The 26,887-nt window shown below is 36.3% G+C and overlaps 1 protein-coding gene and 1 long non-coding RNA gene across 22 annotated transcripts in view; one reads left to right on the forward strand and one right to left on the reverse strand.

Moving 5' to 3' along the window:
- The window catches only part of NKAIN2 (sodium/potassium transporting ATPase interacting 2), a 1,060,472-nt gene that overhangs the window by 42,922 nt on the left and 990,663 nt on the right, over positions 1-26,887 (forward strand). Inside the window, exon 3 of one of the 21 annotated variants that reach the window (XR_013534528.1) lies at positions 9,229-12,878. The exons of the other annotated variants lie outside the window; for them this stretch is intronic. The gene's annotated coding sequence lies outside the window, so the exon portion shown is untranslated. Of the gene's footprint in view, positions 1-9,228; positions 12,879-26,887 lie in introns of those variants that run through there. 21 annotated transcript variants of the gene reach the window in all.
- LOC128931816 (uncharacterized) overlaps positions 758-26,887 on the reverse strand; it is a 32,527-nt gene continuing 6,397 nt past the window's right edge. Inside the window, exons 2-3 of the long non-coding RNA XR_008480817.2 lie at positions 11,061-11,202; positions 758-3,641 (exon numbers count right to left, since the gene is read on the reverse strand). This is a non-coding gene — a long non-coding RNA (uncharacterized LOC128931816). The remainder of the gene's footprint in view (positions 3,642-11,060; positions 11,203-26,887) is intronic.

Genomic DNA, 26,887 nt, shown 5'->3' on the forward strand with positions numbered 1-26,887 from the left:
ATGAGTTTGACCTTGGTCTGTGCTCCTGTGATAAAGTCTTCCCTGGTTCATGAGATTCCCATGGAGAGGATTAATGACAAAATGACAGATAAATTCTCCTTTGGAGGTTATGTTGTAAGGTAGGTAAGAGAACTTCTGAGAAGGCCTCTGCCCTGCCCTTTTCAGGGAGAAAGACGGGTGAGAGACAGGAGGGCAGGAGAAGATCGGAGAAACTTTGGTTCTCCTTTAATTCAAAGCAGTCAGCGTACCAAAGTGCCATACTTTGCAGTATCATTCTCTGAACCCAAACTGTATCCTAAAGATAAAAAGGAGTTAGATAAGAGTTGGGAGGAAAGTGATTCTGGCAGAGGGAACCAGACATACAGAGTATTTGAAAATGTCAGTGTTTAGCTAAAGCATAGATTATGAGAGAGGAATTAGTTTTACCTTCTTTTCACTAACATTTTTCAGGTATTGGAATGTAGATATTGAACCCCACTTTTGTAGGTTTATTTCCTTCCACTCCCTGCCTCTGTTGCTCACATCCCATTTAACTGCTGGTTTCCACCAAATCTCTGTAACCTGACTCCCCTTAATGATGGCTTGGTAACATGTGTGCGTGTTTTCTCACCAGATGAAATAACTTTCAGGACATCTAGGCTTCAGTTCATACCAGGACAGATCTATGAGGAAGAGGAGGCAGAGCCTAATCATACCACATGGATACATATGTGCTTCTTTAAGAATGTTATTGTCTGGAGAAAGTAACCAATCCAAATTGATGGCAGAGGTTATCTATTTATTCATCACACACTAACATCACATCATTTTAATACTGGAATTGAGAAAAGAGATCATCTGATTTAAATATTGCTGTACATGGCTAACAGATGTGATAATTCTCGAGATGCAATTTTGTGCTCCTTCTGCATCACCATATAGTGACAATATTTATATGGTCAGTATTAGAATATACTTTCATCAAGATTTATTCCAATTTAGAATAATTTGAGGATATTTGCTATGGCTAAATCTCAACAAGTAAAGCCAAACAAGATGACTTAGTTTGAGTGACAGAGGGAATATTGAACAAAAGAATGTAATATAACCTGAGAAGAAAAGTCTTTTGAGTTTTCGAGGGGTCATTTTAGATTTTAGAGAGAAATAGATGTTGAAGTGGAATATTCTGATTATAGGTTTATACACTTGCAGTAAATGAATATATGTACTTCTATTTGCCAGTAGCTTGCAACGCTTTTGTATTAGAGTACAAATACTACCAAATATGATATCTTCTATGACACAGAATAATTCAGTAATAGGAAGAATTCAGTCATCTGCAATAGTTTAAACAGGCATAGAATACAAATAGCTCACAAGTCTTTTGACATAAATAAAAGGTAGTAACTTTCAAACATTTCATAAGTAGACATACAGTCATAAGTAGACATACAGTCATCAAAAAGAATAATACAAAAGTGACATAAGAAGAAGAGTTTTAACAATTTTTGCTTATGTGATGTGTTTTCCTTTTATACTTATACCAAATCCTGTGTTGTCTCAAGCGAATTGCATAATTTGGCTTTTCTTCATTTTTATGATTTTTATTATACAGTTGACCCATGAACAAGACAAATTTGAACTGTGTGGTTCCACTCATATGCAGATATTTTCAACCAAATGTGGACTGATAGTACAGTATTTTCTGGATGTGAAATCCATGTGATAAGGCTGGCTGACTTTTGTATATGCGGGTTTTATAGGTTTGACTCTAGGACTTGAATGAGTGTGCATAGATTTTGGTATACACAGCAGGTCTTGGAACTAATCTCCCATGGATACCAGAAGTAACTACCAGAAGTATAACTCTGGTAATACCAGAAGTATAACTCTCTGTAACTACCAGAAGTATAACTCTGGTAATACCAGAAGTATAACTCTCTGTAACTACCAGAAGTATAAGGTATACAGTCATCACTCCTAGGAGACCAAGATCAGTGATGCTAAAGGGTTTCAAGTGAAAATGCCAGTTGGACAAAGTTGTAGGAAATCCGGGTTTCTATTATTCATCTAATATATACACAAATTACTTCCCTTCTTTTTCTTCCTGCCTCTTTAAATACTCTTTACATTTTTCTTATGTGAACATTTTACCAGGTCTCTCTGACTCATGCCAGTCTCTCTTTTCTTTGAATTCTACCCATTCTAATTTTGTAACAATGCTTTCGGAAGCTTACATTTTTACACGAATGTTTTATATGCATCTTATTTCTCTAACCATGCAGGAGCTATTATTTTTGCCCTATTAAAGTGTTAAACTTGGAACAGCACTCAGTGTGTATATGCTGAGGTGTTCTTAGGCTTTCAACCCTGTCATTTCTAGGTGTGTGTCAGCCTCGATGTGGTAGGAAAGGTTGGGAAGCTGTCCTGAATGAATGGCTTTCCTTGCTTATTTAGTCAAGTCCTCATAGGCTAAGGATTTTTCTCCCCCTCCTGCCACTCCATATAGGCACTGCTTTTGCTTCAGTTCTTATAAATTGAACCCCAATCTTGCTTCTCATCTTACCAGGACATTGATCCAAATAAAGGAGAGATGCAAATAGCTATGGGCTAGTTTTATTTAAAATCTCTACCCCATGGGTATTTCTTGAAATTGGCTAGTCTAATTTGTGAACATCTGTTGGTTAGACTTCTTATTCTTTGCGGTTGATGTTTTGCATTTTAGAGGTGATATTATCTCAGTTGTGATGAACTAAGTGGGATGTTAAAAGGAAGAAAAAATAATTTTTATAGCAACATTGCATCAAGTAGGTTGATAGAGAATGTGAGAACAGTAAAATTCTTCAGAGAAAAGAAATAGCAAGCAATATTTGCACATGGTCTTCTTTCTGTCATTTCAATTATTCTTCAAACCCAGGCTTCCTGATGAGGGTGTTAATGAGGAGTACTGTCGGAATTATCTTTTCTAAAGGCATTTCCATTCTATTACCACCTGCTGCCCCCCAGCACACACACACACACACACACACACACACACACACACACACACGTGTCTCTTATTTCTTTCACTAACAAATATCAAGTGAATGCCCACTCTATTCCAGGCACTGTACTGGAGATGGTGATACAAGGATGAACGTGTCCTTATGGCGTGTTCCTACTTTGTAAAGTGGCTAAGAGCTGAGGAAAATTGTTGACCAGGAATACACTTTTATTTCAGAATTTTATATCTTGGCTGAAAGGCTAATAAGTTCCAAGTGTGCTTATATCTCTTCCTAAATCAGCCTGTGTTATCTATCAATAATACATATCCACCATAGTGAAGACGTGTATATTTTTAACGAACATGTACCAAATGAAACATATTTTGCCATTTTGAAGGCATTTTTATCACAAGCTGACTTTGGGTGATTCTGAATATATGCAGCGCCAATATCCTGAAAGATGTCAGAAAGGGATTAGTTCTTATAGTGGTAATGGCTTCATTTTCCTTAGCTCATACTAAACCTTTCAGCCAAACAGAAAAAGTAATGTACACAAATAACCGTGTTCTTCAGCGAAGGGATCTGAAGGATGCTATATTTCGATTCATCAAACCAAGTGGCATTTATCCTGATGGATGGAACTTTCTGCTTGGAATTAGAAAACTGGTGTTCTGAGACCTTTGGGGAAAAAAAAGAAGAAATAGAAGATGGATGTCTTGGTTCTGCTGCTTATTATTGTATGAACTTGAGTGTATTACATAACGTTTGAAGGATATATTTCCCTTTTTTTAATGATTAAAATAATACCAGCTTTGTCTCATGAGGATTACATTTGTGAGAATAACTCATAAACATATAAAAATGATATACATGTATCTTTGTTTTTAACAGTTGGCCAAATGTTACCGAAAACTTCCCATTTTAATGTTAAAATTGATATATCTCAAATCCAGAACTATCAGTCTGAAGTGGTGAGACTTTATACTGGATTCAGTTTATAATTATCTAAAGAACCTTTAAAAAATATGATGGCCTGGGTAATTGGGATGGGATGGAGCTTGAGAATCTTGTGTCTTTAAATCTCTGCTTAGGATCCACTGTGTAGTCAGGGTGAGAATTGTTGGTTTAAATGTCAAGTATTTCAAACAAGAGCACTTTTATATATCAAGCAGCAACATTCTAGCTCCTAGAGAAATGAATGCTATCTGTAGCTAGGAATTAAATAGGAGATATTCTTCATCAAATAGCCATCAGAAAGTTGGACACTGTTAGAGATGAAAGTGGAAATACTTCCTTAAAGAGTATGACACTATAGTGATTAAACCATATGAATTTACTGTTATCTTTTGGCTGAAAGACAAGAGATGCTTTAGAAGCCTGTGCTGGAGCCTAGAGCTTGAATTGATAAGTAGCCATACCAACTAATGAGAGACCAAACATGAAGGAATGAAGAATCTGTAGACCATAACCATCTACACTATGATTCTAAAGTGTGAATATTTGCATGCTATCTGATACAGTTTAGCTGTGTCCCCACTCAAATCTCATCTCGAATTGTAGTTCTCATAATCCCTGTGTGTCATGGGAGGGACCTAGTAGGAGGTAATTGGATCATGGAGATGGTTACCCTCATGCTGTTTTCCTAATACTGAGTGAGTTCTCACAAGAGCTGATGGTTTTATAAGGGACTTTTCCCCCTTTGCTTAGAATTTCTCCCTCCTGCGGCCGTGGACGTATTTGCTTCCCCTTATACCACAATTGTAAGTTTACTGAGGTCTCCTCAGCCCTGTAGAACTGTGAGTCAGTTAAACTTCCTTCCTTTACAATTTACCCAATGTCAGCCAGTTCATTATGGCAGCGTGAGAGCAGACTAAACACTGTCACAGCCTATTTAACGACTGGGGATGATTTGACTGAGCCAGAGGGTGTGTGCTCTCTTTCAGTGTGTGCCCGTACTTTAAAATAGACAGAATTCTGGGTAATTGGTCCTATTTCTTTAATATATTTCATACCAGCATTCAGATTTGGAGAGAAAGAGCTGAAAAACACAGCATGTCTGCCAGTTTTGAAGAGGTCCCACTAGTATATCCACAAAGAATAGAAAAGCTCTAGGACTTAGTAGTATTTCTGCCAAATTATTTTAGCTGAACTTTTAGAATCATATGACATGGTCCCCCCTACTGAAAACCTTTCAATAATTTCCCATTTTCTATTGAATAAGCTATAAGCCCATTTTCTTGACACTCAAGACCTTTGGAGATTTTGGCAACCTGATTTCCCTTAACTTTGCTATACTTGCTCTAGGAATCCTACACTGATCCTGATACTATTAGTTTCTTTTTTGAACTCCTGTACTACTTTGTACAACTTTTTAAAGAAACTGACTCCTCATCTTTGTATTATTTTCAGTCACTCTTAGTTATAACAGAATTAATACTAATAATAGTTATCTTCCTTCAGAAGCTGACCCTGAGATAATTCATGTAAAAATGATAGACTAGGAAGTGTTCCTAGGAAAAAACAATAGCAGAGTTGGTAATTATATATGGAATGGTAGGAAGCCAAGCAATGGTGAGAGACCCTGTAAAATCCCAGAAGGAGGTGGGTGTAATGTAACTCAGTCCTGCAGGGTAGCTCTGCAGATAGTCTGAGGCTCACCTTAGATTCCCACTTAGGAAGCCAGGGGAATAGAGTGTTTGTACCTCCCTACCCCTGTTAGTCAGTGCTATGGGCTGATATCAGGAAGGTGACATGAACTCTTTGCACTTTCTCATCTCTGTGGGTGTAGGCAAAGCAGTTTTGGCAATCTGCGGGCAGCTTTGGGACAAGGAGCTACAGAGGCTGGGGGTGGTTGCAAGTGTGCATGTAGCTGGTATGCAGGAAGCCGGTAAGGGGAGACAAGGGAATATGGGTAGGGTCGCCATATTCTTCTAACTTCTGTCTTAGAGTACTTCTTGGATTGAAAGCTGCTTGGAAGCAGATATGTATCCCTAACTCTTATAATATCTTACCTAAAATATTACAAATAATGCTTTCATAAGTGTTTATTCAGTGATTAGATGAGTGTTTCATTATTATTATTTACTATTAAAAATTTTTTTTGAGACACTGTTTCACCTGTCACTCAGGCTGTTTTCTTTTTTTTTTTCTTTAAACGTTTTGTAGAAACGGGGTCCCACTATGTTGCCCAGGCTGGTCTCCAACTCCTGGGCTCAAGCAGTCCTCCTGCCTCAGCCTCCCAAAATTCTGGGATTATAGGTGAGAGCCCCCTGCCGAGTTGCTTTTTTTTTTTTTTTTTTTTTTTAATGTTTCTATCTGTAGAGCATGTGCACTGATAATCCTTTGGGATATCATCAGGTCTCTCTCCTGGTGCTCATTACAGAACATTCTCCTAAGCTCAAAGAGCAATGATGGGAGAAACCCAAAATAGCTGTTATACAGGGGCTGACCCGAGATACCTCAGGGTAGGAGGGACTAAATCACACTTTCCCACCTAACTGGGAAAGACCAGAAGACAACTGCTGATGACACCTGCAAGCTGCTGAAATGTCTTTTTTCCCCCAAGCTAAGGGTTAGTGGTGGTTCTACCTGTCAATGTTACCAACAGAGAGAAGCAGTTTGAATTGAGGCAATGAGTAATCAAAGGACATTGTATCTATGTTCTTGTGGAAACAATCTTTTTGTGCTTATTAGGCTAATTTAGTAGAAGCTCTCCTTTCCTGGAGTTCACTTCTAACTTCGTTTCATTTTGTAATTTTATTTTAATGTATTTTTAATTGACAAACATTGCATTTATTTATCAGGTACAACTTATTTTGAAATATGCCGTAGCTAAACTGAGTGAATTAACATATGCATTACTTCACATGCTTATCATTTTTTTTGTGGTGAGAACACAAAATCTATTGTCTCATCAATTTTCAAGACATACATTGTTATTAACTATACTCACCATGTTGTACAATAGATTTCTTGAAGTTATTCCTCATAATGAAATTTCTTGTCTTAGACCAACATCTCCTGAGCCCTTGGTAACTACCAATTTACTCTCTATTTCTATGAATTCAACTTTTTAGATTCCATATATGAGTGAGATCATGTGGCATTTGTTTTTTCTGTGTCTGGCTTATTTCACTTAACATAATGTTCTCCAGGTACATCTATGTAGTTGTAAATGATAGGATTTCTTTATAAGACCGAAGTGTACTCTATTGTGTATAGATACCACTTTTTTAAAAAAATTAAATTTAAAAAAATTTTTTTACGGAGTCTTACTCTGTCACCAGGCTGGAATGTAGTGATGTGACCTTGGCTTACTGTAGCCTCTGCCTCCCAGTTTCAAGAGGGTCTCCTGCCTCAGCGTCCTGAGTAGCTGGGACTATAAGCATGTACCACCACACCTAGCTAAGTTTTGTATTTTTAGTAGATATGGGTTTCACCATGTTGGACAGGATGGTCTCCATCTCTTGACCTTGTGATCCACACACCTCAGCCTCCCAAAGTGCTGGGATTACAGGCATGAGCCATCATGCCTGGCCCACATTTTCTTTATCCAGTCATCAACCATTGATAGACACTTTGTTCATTCCATATCATAGCTATTTTGAATAGTGCTGCAGTGAACATGGAAGTGCAAATGTCTCTTCAATATATTGATTTCATTTCCTTTGGATATATAGGTAGTAGGGGGAGTGCTGGATCATATGGGGGGTTCTATTTTTTTTTTTTTTTTTTTTTGAGAGACACAGTCTTGCTCTGTTGCCTAAGCTGGAGTGCAGTGGCACAATCTCAGCTCGCTACAACTTCTGGTTCCAAGATCACTTGATCTTCCTGCTTCAGCCTTTTGAGTAGCTGGGATTACCGGCATGTGACACCACATTTGGCTAATTTTTATATTTTTAGTAGAGACAGGGTTTCATCATGTTGGCCAGGCTGGTCTTGAGCTCCTGACCTCAGGTGATCCTCCCACCTCAGCCTCCCAAAGTGCTGGGATTACAGGCGTGAGCCACCGCGCCCAGCTGTCTTTAATTTTTTGAGGAACTTTTGTACTGTTTTTCATAATAGCCTTACTAATTTGCAATACCAACAATTTACAAACATTTCCTTGTCTCCACATTCTCACCAAGACTTGTTATTTTCATCTTTTTTATTTCTCTGATGATTAGTGATGTTGAGCTTTTTAAAATATATATATACTTGTTGGCCATATACTTTGTCATTTGAGAAATGTCTGTTCAAGCCTTTGCCCATTTTTAAGTCTTAACTATAGAGTACTTTGAGAATCTTATTTATTTTGGACATTAATTGATTATCAGATGTATGGCTTGCCAATATTTTCTCCTGTTCCATAGACTGTCACGTCAATCTGTTGAGTTTTTTTTTTTTTTGCTGTGCAGAGATTTTCAAAATCATTAATCCATTTGTCTGTTTATACTGTTGTTGCCTATGCTTTTGGGGTCATATCCAAAAAAGTATTGCCCAGAACAGTGTCATGAAGCTTTCACTATATGTTTTCTTCCAGAAGTTTTAGTTTCAGGCCTTACACTTAAGTTTTTAACTCATTTTGAGTTGCCTTTTGTCCATTGGTATGATATAAGGGCCTAATTTCATTTTTCTGCATGTGGACATCCAGCAGTCCCAACACCACTTATTGAAGTGACGGCAAGATCTTTTGATATATGCATACATTGTAGAATGGCTAAATCAAGTTAATTAACATATGCAATACTTCACGAACTTATTTTTTTGTGATGAACACTTAAAATCTACTCTTTTAGCAAATTTTAAGTATACAGTATATTACTATTGACTGTTTTACCTTTGATATACAATAGATCTCTTGAATTTTTTCTTCCTGTTCAACTGAAATTTTGCATCCTTCAGCTAACATCTTCCCAATCTCCCTACTCTTCATTTTACTCTTTAACTACTGTATGATCCAGCAATCCCCCTACTGAGTATACATTCAGAGGAAATGAAATCAACATGTTGGAAAGATATCTGCACTCCTGTGTTCATTGCAGCATTATTCACAAGAGCCATAATGGGGAATTAACCTAAATGCTCATCAATGGACAATGAATGGATAAAGAAAATGTGGAAAATACTATTCAGCCTTTAAAAAAGAAAAGGAAATCCTCTCATTTGAGACAACATAGTTGAACGTGGAGAACATTATATTAAGTGAAATATGTCAGGCACAGAAAGATAGATACCATATAATCCTACTTATGTGTGGAAATCAAATTCTTCTTTTCTTTTCCAGGACTTTACTATACATTCACATTGTTACAGAAAACCCCAAGAGAGATTTTGTTGTGGAGATTAGATGTGGTGCTCCATGTAAGTCATTGGAATCAAGAGAAGAATAATTCAAATATTTGCTATTATGTGGCATTAATTAAATTTTTCTAAATGTTGTACCATCTTTTAGAGATGCTACTGTGATATCCCCAAACATTCTGTAGACTAATGTATCATTATCATCATGTTGAGTATCATCGTTGATGTTTCCTAAATAAGCACTATGATTAATTTATTGTCCTCATGTCTTGATACTGTATACCACAGAGTACAGCATGCAGACATCCAGTTATATGTTTTAATGTGAAGGGCAAGAATCTTTTTTTGGATCAGTTTCCTCTAACTGTTTAGCTTTATCTTGGGGAAAAAATGACTTGTATTATGACAGTAGAAATTTGGTAATTACCACTAAGTAAAACCATATTTCTTCTTTCACCTGAAGCTTACTCAGTGTAAGTGGCTAAATGCCAAAGTTCTGTAAAGTGCAATGCATTTTTTATACATAATTCACAAATCTGCAATAGAAAAATTCAATGGTCTCTTCAGCCTGCGGTCCAAGTAGACAGAAAAAAGCTATGGGAAATTTAATATTAATAAAAAAGAAAGCAGAGAATTAGACCTGGCATTTCATTCATTCATTCTACAAACATTTATTATGTTATAATGAAATCTTAGTTGTTGCATTATCAGCTAAGCAGAAACAAAGCACTGTGATAGAAACACTAGCCTTTTCATTGTATTTATGAAAAAAGAAGAAAGAAATACAAGTGAAATTCAGGTACATGGAGTAATGACAAAAAGGAGAATATTCAGTATACAAAAATCAAAATAGCAAAATAATTTGTTTATGTGATTTCTAATGTTTATCTGCAGTGTACATTCGAATGAAATTATAAAAGATAAAAGATAAATTTCCTTTTTTTGAGATGGAGTTTCACTCTTGTTGCCCAAGCTGGAATGAAATGGTGCTATCTCAGCTCACTGCAACCTCTGCCTCCCGGGTTCATGCGATTCTCCTGCCTCAGCCTCCTGAGTAGCTGAGACGTTAGGTGCATGCCACCATGCCTGGCTAATTTTGTATTTTTAGTAGAGATGGGGTTTCACCCTGTTGGTAAGGCTGGTCTTGAACTCCTGACCTCAGGTGATCCACCGGCCTCTGCCTCCCAAAGTGCTGGGATTACAGGTGTGAGCCACTGTGCCCGGCTGATAAACTTTTTTTTCTTATTTACATTTTCCTTTTAGAACAGGGTAAATGGTATCAAGATGAACCATGAGGGAAATTTAATTTCAAAGATGTGTGGGAATTGGTGCTTTCAAAACAAAATTTGAAATATACTTTGTTATGCCTTTTCTGTGCTGTACAAATCCATCATTTATAAAGATACTAATTCTGACAGTTCTCTCTTCAACACAGGACATAACGCAAAGCAATCAAAAGACATTTTAATTTTTAAAATGCTCTCATCTGCTTTTCCATTGCCTTTGGTAGCTTATACAATTTTAGAACATATGCCGCATGCCAAGTTGTCTGGCTTTATCTTATCTGTAGAGGAAAAATGTCACCACGATAATGTTTGACTGTTTGCTGGAAATGGAGATTTTCCATGAATCAAACTTATTATGGGTATTAAAACATTAACAGCTTTAATTATTAGTTAAATAATACAATACTTAATGCTACACTTAAGTACTTTTTATATGCCAGGTGCTGTACCAAATGCTTCACATACATTATCACATTTTATCTTCCAAGCAACTTTGCAAAGTACTCATCAATATCCACATTTACATTACCTGATCTGTAATGTGGGTATTATGCCTCAGAGTACGTATGTAACTTGTGCAAGGGCCTTGATCTTAATTGAGAAGAGCTGAAGGCCCAAGCAGGAGGGCGAAGCTCTGTAGTCTGGAGGATGCGTGCCCTCACTGAACTTTTCTGTAATAGAATCAGAAGGTCATTAATTTAATTAGGTCTTGAGGTCTTTCCTAGAAGAATGCTGAACACTGAGGTGGATCTAAAGGAACTTTGATCTTCTGGGTCTTTCCTTGGCTGAGACAGGACACCACTGACTCTTCTTTTTCTCCTGGCCTTATCACTGAAACAAAATCATTCTCTTCCCTGTCTTTGAAGCAGAATTCAGACCTCTACTGTGTCCAGAATATCATCATATCCTAATGTCAAAGTCAGTTGGGTAGCTATGAGTTTGAATAATGATAAAATAGTATACAAGAAAGTAGTATAACTGTATTCCTTTACATAAACAAATTTAACATATGAAATTTGAATTGTTGGAAATCACTTCATTGTCATGGGTTTTAAATTTGTCAAATTTATGAAATTTTCAAATAGGATCTCATCTCTAATTTTTAGAAATTAAAATATTGTGAACAAATATTATTATCCTTCTGTTGCAATACATATGACTGAGGCAAACAGTGAAAAATATTCTTGGATGTTTTAAGTATGACATTTAGAACCTGGGTGGCACATAAAAAATACTGCCAACATTATATCATATTTCCCACTGATTCTGGAAGCTAATTTAAATAGCAAAAACTTCAACTAGTATTTTTATATGAATGTCATTTTAAGAAGACTTGATTATTACAAATTGACCCAGAAGTGATGTGTGTAAAGGGATATTATCTAGCACTGATCTTTTGTGGTTGAGTGTCTCCATACTTGTCAGAGCACCACATTCACCACCCAGCTTTGTTACCAGACTATTATAGACCAGCCACAGTTACTACAGTTTTCTGTCAGCCACCCTTATGTGCTGCACATGCCATGTCTGGGGATAATGGAAATGAGACAGATATGCTGGTGTTTTTGCATTAAGGATGCAGTTCCTGAGTGACAAGGCTATTTGTGTATCCCGCATCTAAAAATTGTCTCACGATGTCTGAGTTCACATGGATTCACCGTAGAAAACTTGCATAAATGCCAGAGAATTAATTGCATTGCTTAGACGTGTGGTAGAACTATTAAAATGATGGCTATGTTTTGAGGAATACTAGGTTGGCCTTATTACTTGTACCCTGCAGGGTATAAATGCAGTTTTAGCAATTATCAGTGTAATAGCATTTTGAAGTTTTACAATTAAAAGCACTGTACCCTCCCACAATATCTTACAAGATTTTATAGTTTCAAATTAAAAACACCAAATTGGGAACAATGGTTAAGATGTTGCCTATATCCTTGATTTCTTTGGATTTTTTACTTTTTCACTTATCATAATGAGCTGTCAAATTTATATGGCCTATTTATTTCAGACCTTGCAATAAACCCCTTCCTTTTTTTCCTCCCAGACATGTAGAACTAATCAATGTTTGAGAATTAACTAGAAGTCTCATAACTTTCCTGACAGCTTTTTGATCCTAAAACTCTGACATTATAGAAATGTTAAAAATGTTATTGTTAAATTGAGAAGCAGTCTCAGAATATAAAATAAATTGTTTTTATATTTAACCCTCAGTTTCATAGTATTTGTAATCTAACTTTGTGATTATTTGGTTTCCACTTATTCCTGTTTTAGTGAACAGAAGCTAATAAAATGGCTTTTGAGACTGTCATCTGATGTACTAAAATTATTAAAAGTAGCCATTGGCATCTAAGTGTTTCTCTTTTTTTGGATTTACTCTATATCATAAAGTTGGTAAGAGCTTTAGTTGTTGCTTTTTGGAAAAAATGCCAATAAACAGAATCTTGCCTCAGGGTTATTTAGTTTACAAATTACAACAAACATTTAAAGATAAATTCTTAATGGATTGAAAGGGATGAAGTGTTTCTCACCAGGGGTTCTGTTGACTACCTATATCTGTAACGCCCCATGAGCTTGTTAAACATTCAGATTTCGGACTCTACCACAGCCCTACAGAATCTGTGGGAGCTGGAGCCAGCCTCTGTACTATAACAATCCCCCAGGTGGTTGAGCCTACTCAAGTTTGAGAATTGCTTGTGTCTTATAATATCTTCCTCCCCGAATTAAATCAATTTCATCACATAGACAATAAAAATAGCTTTCTGACTGATTTCTGGCACCAAAAGCATACAAACAACAAACAACAACATTAAACAAGACGCGCTGGGGTTGCTAATTCTCCTTTTCTGACTATAATAATCAAATCTTCATTTAATTGTTTATTCTTTTTTCTAATATTTTTGTTCCTCCTAGTTGAAGTATAATACTCTTAATCTTTTATTTATTTTGATAGAGAAGTATAATGAACTACTTTAACAGTCTGGGAAAGCTATGAAACCTCTGTCCAGAAAAATGCCTATCACATTTTTACATACAGTGTCAGGCCTTTATGGAATCCCTGTAGCTCATCATGTTCCCTAAAATAAGAAACCCTATGCCCCTAGGACCTCATCATATAAAACAAGTCTGTGATTTAGATATTCTTTTTTTTTTTTGCATACGTGATGATTGTTGGACAGTGCAACCAGGGGCTCTTCAATGTGTCTATTATTCACTTGGTAGTCTCTAATGGTTCCTAAGGAGCTATAAGCTTGTAAGGTTGTAATTATGGAATTAAAAAAATCGATACAGTTTTTCAGGTGGTTCCATAATAGCACCAATGTGAATAAACATGCAACTATGTTCTTTAAAGGTTACATTTACCCAAAAAGCCATAATAGTTTAAAAATTGTATTTTTTAAGTTTGTAGGAGAGTAAATATGTTTGTAGGAGAAAAAATTATATTAAACCGGATCCCATTGTCTTACCTCATATGACGTTATGACAAATTTTTACATGAGAAGACATTTTTTACGCTCAGAAATTCATTTAATGCAGCACAAAACACATTTTTTAATATAGCGCTTCTGGAGGTTCAACATGCTTAACAAAGACATGTTTAAATAACTGATTTCTTCGGAAAAAAGACCACACATATTGAAGCAGAGCACTATCAGTTGTATTCATCAGGCACACTGCAGGCCACAAGACCAAAGCTTCTGCTTTCATAATTTCATTTAACCTCTCCAAAATGTAGTCAGCTGCCCCACATGTCAGTGCAATTGTGTTTGAAGAGTGAGAATGACAAAGATTATTGGCCTGACAAGGCTAACCTCCTAAACAAAGACGTATGGGATTTATCTGTTGACTTGGAGAGATAGCGTGAATGTGTTCTTTCTGCAGTTTAAAGAGTGTATTAGGGAGATATGAAACTGATAAAAGTATCCACTCCTGGGAAGAAAGGAATTTAAATATTTTCACATACTATGTGTAGAACTGTCCTTCCTTTCTAACATTTGTGTATGTGTGTGTGTGTGTGTGTGTGTGTGTGTGTGATTGAGACTTGCTGTGTCGCCCAGGCTGGAGTGTGATGGCATGATCTCAGCTCACTGCCACCTCCACCTCCTGGGTTCAAGCAATTCTTCTGCCTCAGCCTCCCAAGCAATTGGGATTACAGGTGTGTCCACCACCACTCCTGGCTAATTTTTGTATTTTTAGCAGAGACGGGGTTTCGCCATGTTGGCCATGCTGTTCTCAAACTTCTAACTTCAGGTGATTCGCCGGCCTTGGTCTCCCAAAATGCTGAGATTACAGCCATGAGCCACCGCACCCAGCCTCTAACATTATCTTTTTAATTTTTGAAACTTGCTTTACAGATGAGGAATTTGAGGGAGCGAGTATGTAGGTGGAAAATAAGTTGCCAAATACATTGTACATTTAAGGGGCAGGATAACATGGAGTTACAGAGGAATGCAGGATAGAGGTCATTAAAGCAGAAAGTATTGTTTTTAGAGCTATGCAAATCGTTCTCTCTTTAGTAGTAGAGCCTGGATGAGATTCTAGGCTGATGGACTTCAGGTCAGACTGACAGCCATATTGGGCCACCATCAAAATCAGAGCTATATTGAGTGGGAAATGAGTCAGTTTTGTGGAAGCAGCTGAGGTCAGTACTGGGAAGTTCTTGAAAACAGTGGGTGTGGTGCCAGATGATTTAATTGAGACTAGTCCTGGGTAAGCAACTGTGATGATGGGAATGGCTCTGAGGACACCAAATGCTAAGACAGGTGATCTCATTTATCTTAGTTATTCTTATACAAAGGACAAGATTTTGCATACATCTTCTTTATAAGCACATATATGGACATATGGGTGTTTTATTGTATATGTTCATATATATAACTTAAAGATATATATATATATATACATATATAAATTACTAGAATGTCTATTGTGTTAAAAGAAGAGTTACCATACAAGATATGACTACACAATTTAGTACACAACTAATAATTAATGACTACACAATTAGTTCCTTTCTGTTTAATAACTAGAAATTCAATCACAAAGGGAAACTATTCTTTAAAATTTCTATTAGAATTCACTGATGCTGTGAACAGATTCCATGTGATCAGTACATTTTTCCATATAGACAGACTGTGTGGAAAGCATATCGTTTCTGTGATATATAGGAAGCAAAATTATAATCAGAAGGGTATTATAATCAAAAGGGTATTATAATCAAAGGTTGGATGGCTCAATGAGGCTGGTCATGGCAATAGTAACAGTTATATTCCAGTGAGCCCATTGCAGTATTTCTGTTACCTACACAGTGTTTCTGTTTTCTTCTATTATAGACACACCAAGAATACATTTTCCCTGGACTTGTAAGTTGCAAGATGTTGTTTTTTGAGGCAGCCAATTCAGGACTTGGCAGATTTCTCTAAATCTTGTCCAGCAGCATCCTCAAGAACCTGTTGGGAAGGACCATTTTAGCACGTGGTCCATCCATTTGGTTCTGTCATCCACTCTGTTTCATCTGTAACAGTCTCACATTCATCATATTAGAACAGTGATCATCTAGGTATCTGCCTGTTCACTTTTTTGTTTGTTTTTGAGTCTGAGTCTCGCTCTTGTCACCCAGGCTTCAGTGTGGTGGCATGATATCAGCTCACTGCAATCTCTGCCTCCTGGGTTCAAGTGATTCTCCCGCCTCAGCCCCTGCGTAGCTAGGATCACAGGCAACTGCCACCATGCCCTGCTAATTTTTGTATTTTTGGTAGAGATGGAGTTTTGCCCTGTTGGCCAGGCTAGTCTCAAACTCCTGACCTCGAGTGATCCACCTGCCTTGGCCTCCCCAAGTGTTGGAATTACAGGCATGAGCCACTGTTCCAGGTCCTGCTTGTTTTTGAGAAGTAAATTGGCTTGTCAGAAAATTTCCCCTTTTAGTGAGTTAGCTACACTAGAAGCACTTCTACTTGAAGCACTAAAAGCACTTCTGCTCTCTGAACATACAAGATGAGGAGGAGATGGTGTCTGGCTGGAGAATTTCACCAAACATCAGCAGAGAATTTACTCACCCACAAGGTGAAGCAGGAGAGAAATACAGATGGAAGAAAAGATGCATCTATCTCCCTCCTGCTGATTTTTTGTAAAAATGAAAAAAATTCTGGGAAGTATTAAAAAATATATAATCTCCAGAAATAGTAAATATAGGCCTGGGGGTGTGGGTTTGATGGAAAACCAACTGCACCAGTGAGTTCCAAACTTTTAAAATAATAGTGTACATATTATTATTCTTTCGTTCTTCTTCTTCTTTTTTTTTTGAGATGGAGTTTCGCTCTTGTTACCCAGGCTGGAGTGCAATGGCGCGATCTCGGTTCACCGCAACCTCTGCCTCCTGGGTTCAGGCAATTCTCCTGCCTCAGCCTCCTGAGTAGCTAGGATTACAGGCACGCACCACCATGCCCAGCTAATTTTTTGTATTTTTAGTAGAGATGGGGTTTCACCATGTTGACCAGGATGGTCTCAATCTCTTGATCTCGTGATCCACCTGCCTCGGCTTTCCAAAGTGCTAGGATTACAGGTGTGAGCCACTGTGCCAGGCCTATTAATTCTTATTAGAGACAAGATACCACTGTCACCCAGGATGGAGTACAATAGCTCTATTTATGGCTTGCTGCAGCCTCAACCTCTTGGGCTCAAGCAATCCTCCTTCCTCAGCCTTCTGAGTAGCTGGGACTAAAGCCACATGCCAACATACCTGTCTAATTTTTGTAATATTTGTAGAAATGGGGTTTCACCATGTTGCCCAGGCTGTCCTCAAACTCCTCGGCTCAAGTGATCTGTCTTCCTTGGCCTCCAAAGTGCTGGGATTATAGGCATGAGTTACCGTGCCTGGTAATAATGTACATATTAATATCTTTTGAATTTCCTGGAGCTTTTCATATATGGAAAATTATCTCTCTCTCTTCTGACCCTCTCTCACATACTTTTCTCCCTCTTTCTTTTGCAATTCTCATGTTTTATCTCCTTGCCTCTAATTCAGTTCTACTCTGTTTGCCTCTTTGAGGAAGCCTAAAAGAAATACCAACTCCATTTCCAGAGTGCATGCAGTATGCCAGGTGTGTGGCCAGGTATCTTCCCAACATATCTCCTGCCTGCCCCAGCTCTGCCACTCAGGTGTTCTTCACAGGTATCCTGTAGGGACATTGGAGGATTAGAGACACTAGGTGGGTCCATATCAATAGGCTCCGGAATCTATGTTCTCCTACACCATGTCACCCGCTCTGCCTATTAAATGATGCACTTGGGGACAGATAATGGGTTCCAGTAAGTGCTCAGTTCACAATTACCACCAGAGCCTTTAAGAGTTCTGTCTACTTTTAATAAATACTTCTAATAAATCAAGACCAAAAGAAGCTAAGTAAATGTAAATTGAAGCCAGAAACAAATAAGAGGAAGTCTATTTCATTTTAGTAGCATTTTTTAGAGGTCAGAAGCAAAGCTTTCTAAATATCTGTTCAGGGTCTAATATTATATTGTATGTGTGTCCATAATTAATTCAGTCTATAAAGGTCAATAATGTAAAATGTATTCATGGGTTCAGGTAAAAATTTATGATGTGCTATAATATGATGGTGTTTGACTAGTTTACAGCCCTGGTGATACACCTTTGGAAGACATTTGGAAGCGATAAAACAAGGGCAGATTTTTTTTCATTTTCTTGTAGAAACAGTAACCTGAAAGTCATACTAAATTTTATTGAGATTCAATCCCTAGGTAACATTACAGTAAGTGTTCGTCTCTCTAATCCTCTCATTTTAGGGAGAAAATATGCCAATTAATCATGTAGTTAGATAATTCATTATCTTCATCTGTGTATGTGAAATGTAACCTGCACGTTTTATTTGTTACTTTTTCCTAGATTGTCCTCTAAACTGGACCTTAAGCGTAGTTATATTTCACATTTCTGGTTAAATTTTCCCTCTGGTTTAATTTTCCTTTAATTTGTTTTGATACCTGATGTATCAAAATTTTACTTGTACTGTAACATTGCCAATTAGCTAGGTATTATAGAAAGCAGGAAAATTAAATAAGGTGTTAATACATTAAACACACATGCTATGATAATTTGATGTCATTTAATTTGTATATCTAGGAACAAACTTGGAATGAAAAATAGATATTCATAATCATTATTACTACCACCTTCATTCTTCTAAAGGCTATAATATAATCAAGAAGTTTTCAATCTGGATTCCAGCTTTGTCATTTACTACAGTTCAAATTGACCATCTTCTCAAATCCTCAGTTTCCTCATATATAAAATGTGAGAATTGTTTATTCATTTGTTATAGTGAGGAGCGAATGACAGAAAATACATGAAGAGCTTACAGGGTTGGCTCATGCTCCTTCATGTCACTGAAGTTCACTATCTCAGAGATGTTAAAATGTCCTTCTCCAATGTCCCTGCAGCCAGTCCTTTGCAAACTCAGTTTTTTAGTTTTTGACACTATGTGAATTTTATTGCTCTTGCCCATGTAGATTATCATATTCATTCCAGATCTTTAGCACAGCTTACGTGGACTATAGTCACTGCATCTTGATGAGCCACTCTGTCTCCTCACTTCATCATCCCAAAAGGTTAAATACAGTAACACCCTTACCTAGTTCATATTCTTTCTTATACCCCTTTTGCTGTTTGAGCTCAACTGTAGCATCTTAGCATCCACTGTCAACTACAGTATGCCCTCACAGTTCATTCCCTACTATAATCTAATAAACGGAACTTTCTTTTATTCCTATGTATTTTGCCTTATGCCTTACTTTGGCTCATACTGTTCTTTCTGCCCACAATTTCCATTGTTACTCTCCATTTCTCATAACCTATCTCCATGTCAGTGCCCACAAACACACACTGTTGTTTTCCACTGGGCTCTCAGAGCCTTTGACTTCCCTTCCCTTATGGTATATATCTAATCTTTTTCTAGGTGTATGACTGTCAGTCATGTATCTGTCATTTTCCTTCTACTGTATGATAAAGTCAATGTTGGGTAAAGATTTAGTCTTTTTTACCACTGAGTCCCTGGGAGCAACCAGTACAGTATACATAGCAGGTAGCCAATGAATAATTGTTTTATTGAATAGCTGCAGCTCAAAGAGGTTCTTTTTCCTGTAATTAGAGCTGTAGAATTCTCTGTGTGTAAAGATCATGATATTCAGAGCATAAGCTTTAAAAATGACTGTGCTCTATTGTCAACTGGCCTCTGGAGAAAGCATCAAAGCCACAGATAAGGTCAGAACTCTGTGGAAGCAGAGGGGGAAACAGTTATGTTGAAAGAGCTTTTAGGATAGAAGTAGATATTCAAATTAAATGAAATGGAGTTTGGTTTTCCGACTGGATTATAATAGTTTGGTCAATGTAGAGTCTGTCAGAAATGATCCATGTTTGTTCTAATTAGGCTTATAGATAACTGTAACACTTAATAACTTAGTTTGGACTTCAGTTTTACTTACCATTCCCATTATTCTTCATCGTTACTTCCAAATCAAGTTTTATTTTTTGCCACCTTATCTTTTATAGACAATATGAACTTTTCTTTTGTGCCAGCAAATTACATAATTAACATGTAGAGGGCTGATACAGTCTTCTGAGCTTTTCTTAGAGTTTCCATCGGATAATTACTTAAGTTGTGATCAGATTATTTCACTTTTGAGAAAACCGTTCGTGGCTATAATGGTAACTGGCAGGAAAGGTGATTACTGTGCAGGCCTCTTGGCCTGTGGGCACCACGGGGATTAGAGTTGGTATACCTTGGTACCCTCCATACCTAAATTTCCTCCTGGGCTTACCACACCAGCACCTAGGCCCATATGCTGCTCTTAGGATAACAATTCAGTGTGCTGAGGCTAAAAATTCTTTCTCATCTTATAAATTTGGGTCTCCTCTTCCTCTCCTGTCCACCTTGACCCTTTCCATCTTAGTGACACTAGTTTACCAAAGCCCATTTTTTTTTTCTGCCATAACAATAAATCTGGTCATACAGCTGCCATGTAAGGTATACTTAATGAAGAAAAAAAAAAAAGAGTTCAGATTTAACATTTAACACATCCTTCGTTCTTTCAGCTATAAAGATCAAAATAATCAAAGAAAATGAAAATCTCTTAAAGACAGATATTACTACTTCCTCCAGGCTCAGGTTTTGTTTTCTTTTTGTTGATTGCTTGCTTGTTTTGTTTTCTTTTATTTCCTGTTGTAGAGCATGAGAAAGGTGTAAAAGAATATTTTGGGGCTGGGCACGGTGGCTCAAGCCTGTAATCCCAGCACTTTGGGAGGCCGAGGCGGGTGGATCACAAGGTCAAGAGATCGAGACCATCCTGGTCAATATGGTGGAACCCCGTCTCTACTAAAAACACAAAAAATTAGCTGGGCATGGTGGCGCGTGCCTGTAATCCCAGCTACTCAGGAGGCTGAGGCAGGAGAATTGCTTGAACCCAGGAGGCGGAGGTTGCGGTGAGCTAAGATAGCGCCATTGCACTCCAGCCTGGTTAACAAAGGTGAAACTCTGTCTTTAAAAAAAAAAAAAAAGAATATTTTGGCATCTGCCAGCTACTGTCTCCCAGATTTCTATAGCCTGTTTTAAATACTATAAGAAGTAGTTAGACTGAAATTTGTTCTGGTTTTGTGAACTTATATTGTAAATAAATAGGCAGGACGACGTGGATACCTTGCAAAGTAAAATTCAATGATCTTGACTCCACTGTTTTAATATCAAATAAATTATTTTTTCATCTTTGGACTGTAAATATAAGATTTTTTCATGGAGTAGATATTGACTTTCTTCCTCCTACCAAGTACTGTTGTGTAAGCTGGAGATACAAAAGTGAACAAAACTGAGTCCCTATTCTTATGAAGCTAACATCCTTGTGTAGCACACAGACCACAAACAAATGATAACATGGCAAGAAGATAGTCAGAGATGTGGTGGTAGGAAGGTACATTTTCATTTAGGAAAGTATTTCTGCTAAGGTGACCTTTGAGCAAATTCTTAATGAAGTGAGCGAGGGAACCATGAAGATATCTGGAGGGAACATTTTGGGCAGAGGGAACAGTAAATGTGAAGTCCTGAGGTAGAAGTAAGCTTGGATAAGATAAAATTTTAAAGTGTAATAAGAATCAAAATTCAATAAATTGAGTGTAATCACTATTCTAGTGTTTTATATTTGCCTCTAAAACTAAAACATGTGCTAATTGAATCTCAGTTAACCTCCTAGAAATTAATTGGTTATTTAGAACAATTAGCAAAAACATTATATCAACCTTTAATCATTAAAATTTTACACAGAAATATCCTGGTTAATTATCTGTGCTTTGGTTGAGGCTTTATTGCATTTTTATAATCATCTGTGCTCCAATAATGCCTTCACATTTTTCTCTGTTTCTTTTAATTAAGTTAAAACAACTGTCCTTAGAAAAGGCCATTCTTTTAGTCTAGGACCCTTTTAGTAAAAAGAGAAAAAGTATTCTTTAGAATCTCTTGAAAGTGTCAATTGGTCTAACACAGCTTCTTTCAATGTGAGCAATACATGGCTACTGACAAATTAATATATAAAATGCCCATTGTATCATTGATGAAATCAGTCTCTTGGAAATTTTGGTAATTCTATCCTGGTGCTTGAATTTTTTTCAAGACATAAATATTATTAATAGATTTCAGAAAATTCATCAATATTAGTAAAAATCTGTATCTGATACTATATCAATGTAAGGTATCTTTATTTTTAATTCATTCTAGAAGAGTCTTGATGTAAAGACAACTCTAAAATGGCATTTATTCCAGTAAGCAGTATTTTTACATTCTTTATTTAATATATGGAAATCTTTATCTCATTTTCAATTTTTTAATAATCCTTTAATTTTTTATGATTGATTAAAAAAAGATCATTATATTTTACTTTTTTCTGTATGTTTTATTCTATGTGTAAAATAAAATATTTTCAAATATTAACTTTAATGCAATTATTTCACAGCCTGCTTTAAAAAATAACAATATCAATATTCTTGGAAATAAACTTCAGAATTCCAGATGGTTTAATATGTACTAGTTAAGTAACCCCTTAGGGACCACGTGGTTCCATGAGTCTGTGTCAAGCCATTGCCATTACACCAAATCAGTGGTGGTTGGAACAATCAAAGAGAAGAATGGCTTTGTTAAATATTGTGAAAACCAAAAATGCATGAATAATTTGTAGTGAGGGAAAAAGATTTGTAGTGAGGGAGAAAGATTTGTAGTGAGGGAAAAGATAGTGTGCAAATAATTATTAAAACATAATTATAGAAGGCAAGATTTTCAATTGTACAATGTAACAAAATGTGTTTTCTTTTATGTTTCCATTAGACAATCTATGCTCTCTTTGTGAAATGACAGAAAACGAGTCACTTCCAAGGGTACCCATGAAGGATATAGAAGGTAGTTTTGCAGTCTACCTCTGTAGTATAAACGGTAATATAATTTATTACTTGAGTAAAGCTGACTTTTCCCCATGGCAGAAGCAGCCAGAGGTAAACGTCCCTCATGAATTTCACTCAGTGCCTTTGCTTATTTAGTTTTCTCTCTCTCCTGTACCTTCAGTGTATCTTCTTGTATTTACTCTTTTTTCCTCTCCTTTTGACAACTCCGTCATCATTTGACTATTACACTGTCTGTCTGCTATCCTTGGCAGCTACATTTCTTAAAAGAATAATTACATTCATTGTTTTTACTTCTTCAAGTTCCACTCCTTCTTCAACCTGTTATAATCCCCTTCCTAGCCATTCCAAAGATTCTAAAGAAACAAGCTAGGAGTTTCATTAGCAAACATAACACACACATTTTTATATTTACTTCTCTTACTGTCAGCAGCATTTGACTGTGGAATCCTGTTAAAATCTGTCTTATCCTTTAGTTATGGTAGCCTTACTTTCTCTTATTTGCTCTCCCTCTCTGGGTTGCTGCTTTTCCTCTTCCCTCAGCAACCCCATAAACTTGGTATTTTTAGGGTTCTGTTTATTGTTATCTCCTTTCCCTCTTTCTAAAATTCTCGTGTTCTTCCCTAGTGACTTTATTTGTAACTGTGCCTTATTTAATGCGGCATCCATAAATGACTTTTCATTCCTATACAGACTTTCCTTCTGATCTTGGCTATTATCTGTCAGTTCCCAAGCAAAGCCCGGGAGATGTTTCAATATTCTCTCTAACCATCCATATCTAATCAGGTACTAAGTTTTCTTGACTTTACCTCCTGAATATCTCTTGACATTAGGTATCCCTCATGTGTTATCTACACTGGTGCCCTTAGTCATATCTACTCTCTATTAGAATAGTGTAATTTCTGTAACATATGTAACGCCTTATCTTAAAAATTTGTCAGTGGCTACTTATGCCATTAAGAACAAGTACATCTTGCTCAGCAGAGTATTTTATTATTTCTGGCTATGTTTATATTCTTTTTTTACTCTACTTTCATTAGCCTTAAGAAAGTCTGGTATATTCGTTGATTTATTAAGAGTAAAAGTTATGAAATCAGATTACTTGAACTCAAGTCTAAATTTTGTATGAATTGCGCAGTTATATAGTCCTCCTAAGTCTTTGTTTCCTAATAAAAATATCATGAGAATAAAAGTATTTACTTCACAATATTGTTGTATTAAATGAATACTTATTAATATGCTTGGCACATAAATAGGTACTCATAAATGTCGGCTGTTGCTAATTATATGTGGTTTTCATGCTGTTTTATACTATTTCAAAATGTGTGCCTTAGCATAAACCATATCCCCCATGCAAGAATGTACTTTCACACCTTTGTTTCATCATTTAAGATTTACCTCAAACATTTCCTCTTCTCTAAGCCTTTCTCAAAGCACACCTCATCCCACCTCCTTCCCGTTGACTCAGATTGCTATTGAAATGAAAGCTTTTGTGGTATTTTAGCATTTCAGTCTCCTCCATGAGGCTCTAAGCTCCTTGGAGGCATGGCCATGTCACATGCACGTCTAACCTGTCACCAATGCTCAGGTAAGGCTAAGACTGAGACTAAGTAGATTCTCAATAAGGATTTGAAGATAAAATGACTGACCAAATAAATTAATGAAAGGCTGGGACATATGTATGCATAAATTAAGTTTCAAGGACCATTTTTCCATACTTTTTTGCCATAGGAAAAGTTTTTGTACTTATTAATTGATTTTTAAAAATTTTAAAACTGTTTATGGTAGTTTTCTGAATGCTGAAATTGGCAGTTAATCCATTCTTCCTGACAACCAATAAGGTACAGTCCCCAGTAGAGTTTCTCAGTAATACATGAATAGAGAGCATGCTAGTAATATCACTGGTTTGATTAATATAAATATATAAGTAGTGTTGTTTAGAAATTAATCAAATTTCAAAATTATTCACAAACCTCTACTTTTACTTTGTATTACCTGAATATAGGCAAAGAGAAAACAGTTGATTACAAACTAAATTGCTCCATTAGCCTTCTCATTTAACATCTTACACATTTTATATAGAAATAATTACACTACCACGTAACCCACTACACCTTGTACTGTGACCCACTATACCTTGTACTCGAACTCTGCATAATATTAGAAAACATTAAATTGATATAATAATTATAGAAATCATCTGGTCAGTTCTTGTTTATATTTTAGAGATAGTGAATACTTTTTTAAAAAGAAAGGATAAGCAGAAAAAAGATAAGAAGAAAAGAAAGAAAATGACCTACATACTAATGAAGTATGTACATTTATCAGGAAGAATTTTCTTGTCCCAAATTTAAAGTCTGTGATTGATTGGTCATCTTTAAATCCTAAAATGTCCAAAGAACTAGAAGGTCCTGAAGAGTTATTTGGTTCTAAATTTAAACCACTTTGAAGATAAATTGAGAAAGACATAGGCTTTTAACAAAAGGGAAAAGAAACACTTTGGAAAATGAAATTTGCTTTCAGTGGCTTTATTTGTCATCAAACTGAGTTACTCCATAAAATAGGCCCACACTTATTATTTCCTAGATGTAACTGACCTCTTATCAGAAAATGCTCAGTATGTATGAGATGAAAAAGTAATCTTTAAGCTATTGCATTGGTCATTAGCTCTTTTACAGCTATAAAACGGGAAGAGATTATAGATTTTCATCTTTTAGATCAACCATCAACAGAATGAGTGGGTTTCCTTCTGCAGCTCTCATACTCCCTTCTAGACCTCTAAGCCCACACAACTGTGAATTGGTTTGAAAGCTAAATTATTAACTCATTATACTTGCATCCATCCTGAGTTGGAGTTTACTCACAGAAAAAATAAGAAGAACATCATGATTCCCCTGTTATTAAAATGAAAACGGAACAAATTGCATAGTTCAGCATCTACAGGGACACATTTGAAGTTATTCAATTGGATTTATGTCCATTTCTTGAATGACTGTGCAATAGCAGTGCTTTCTGCCTGTAGGGCTTTGGGAGAACATATGTGTTTCTATTTAGTTTACTTATAAAACTCTCCCAACCAAGGATATTGTTCTCTATCCATGATACCCACTTAGGACAATAGGGCATTTGCTTATGGTTGATTATCAGTAAAAGTCAATACTTTAAGGGATAGCCTTGGAGAAAGCAAAGATAAATTTATAAATGCCAGACAGTCCTAAAAACCATTCTTTTACATAGGAAAAAAGGCTGTCTAAATAGACTTGTGTCTGATTTTCCACAAAAGTCTTTCCTCCATGCTGTCTCTTTATAAGTTTTAATATTTTGTCAAAACATGATAATCTCTGCAACATTATATATTGATTGACCAGATTTGGCAATATAACATGGTGGTGAAGAGCTCCAATTCTAAATCAGTAATTGTCAGTAAATTTAACAATTATTATTTTGATTCTATGAGCCATATGCTAATTTGATCACTGGGGATATAAGGGGTAAGAGGCAAAAATTCTTGCTCTTGTTGAGTTTACATTTAGGTGATAGGGTAGACTAGAGACAATATAAATAAATAAACCATATGGCATTTCAAATGGTGGAGTACTATGGAGAAAATAAGCAGCCAGGGAGAAGGGAAGGCTAGTGTGTGTTGGGGAGGAGTTTGGGGAATGGATGAAGTGATTCATTTCCACTTTGATTGATTTCTCTTTTAAATAGAGTGGTCAGGGACATTCTACTAAGATGGGAGGATTTGTTCAAAGACCTGAAGAAGGTGGTATTGCAAGCCATTTAGATTTCTGGGGAATAAGCATTTCCAACAGAAAGAACAAAAATCTTAGTGCTGTCACTTTCTGTGTATGAGACTGAGCAAAGATTCATGTTCTCTAAGCTTTAGTTTTCTGCTCTGTAATATGTGG

The sequence above is a fragment of the Callithrix jacchus genome, chromosome 4 (genome assembly GCF_049354715.1).
Source record: "Callithrix jacchus isolate 240 chromosome 4, calJac240_pri, whole genome shotgun sequence".
NCBI lineage: Eukaryota > Metazoa > Chordata > Mammalia > Primates > Cebidae > Callithrix > Callithrix jacchus.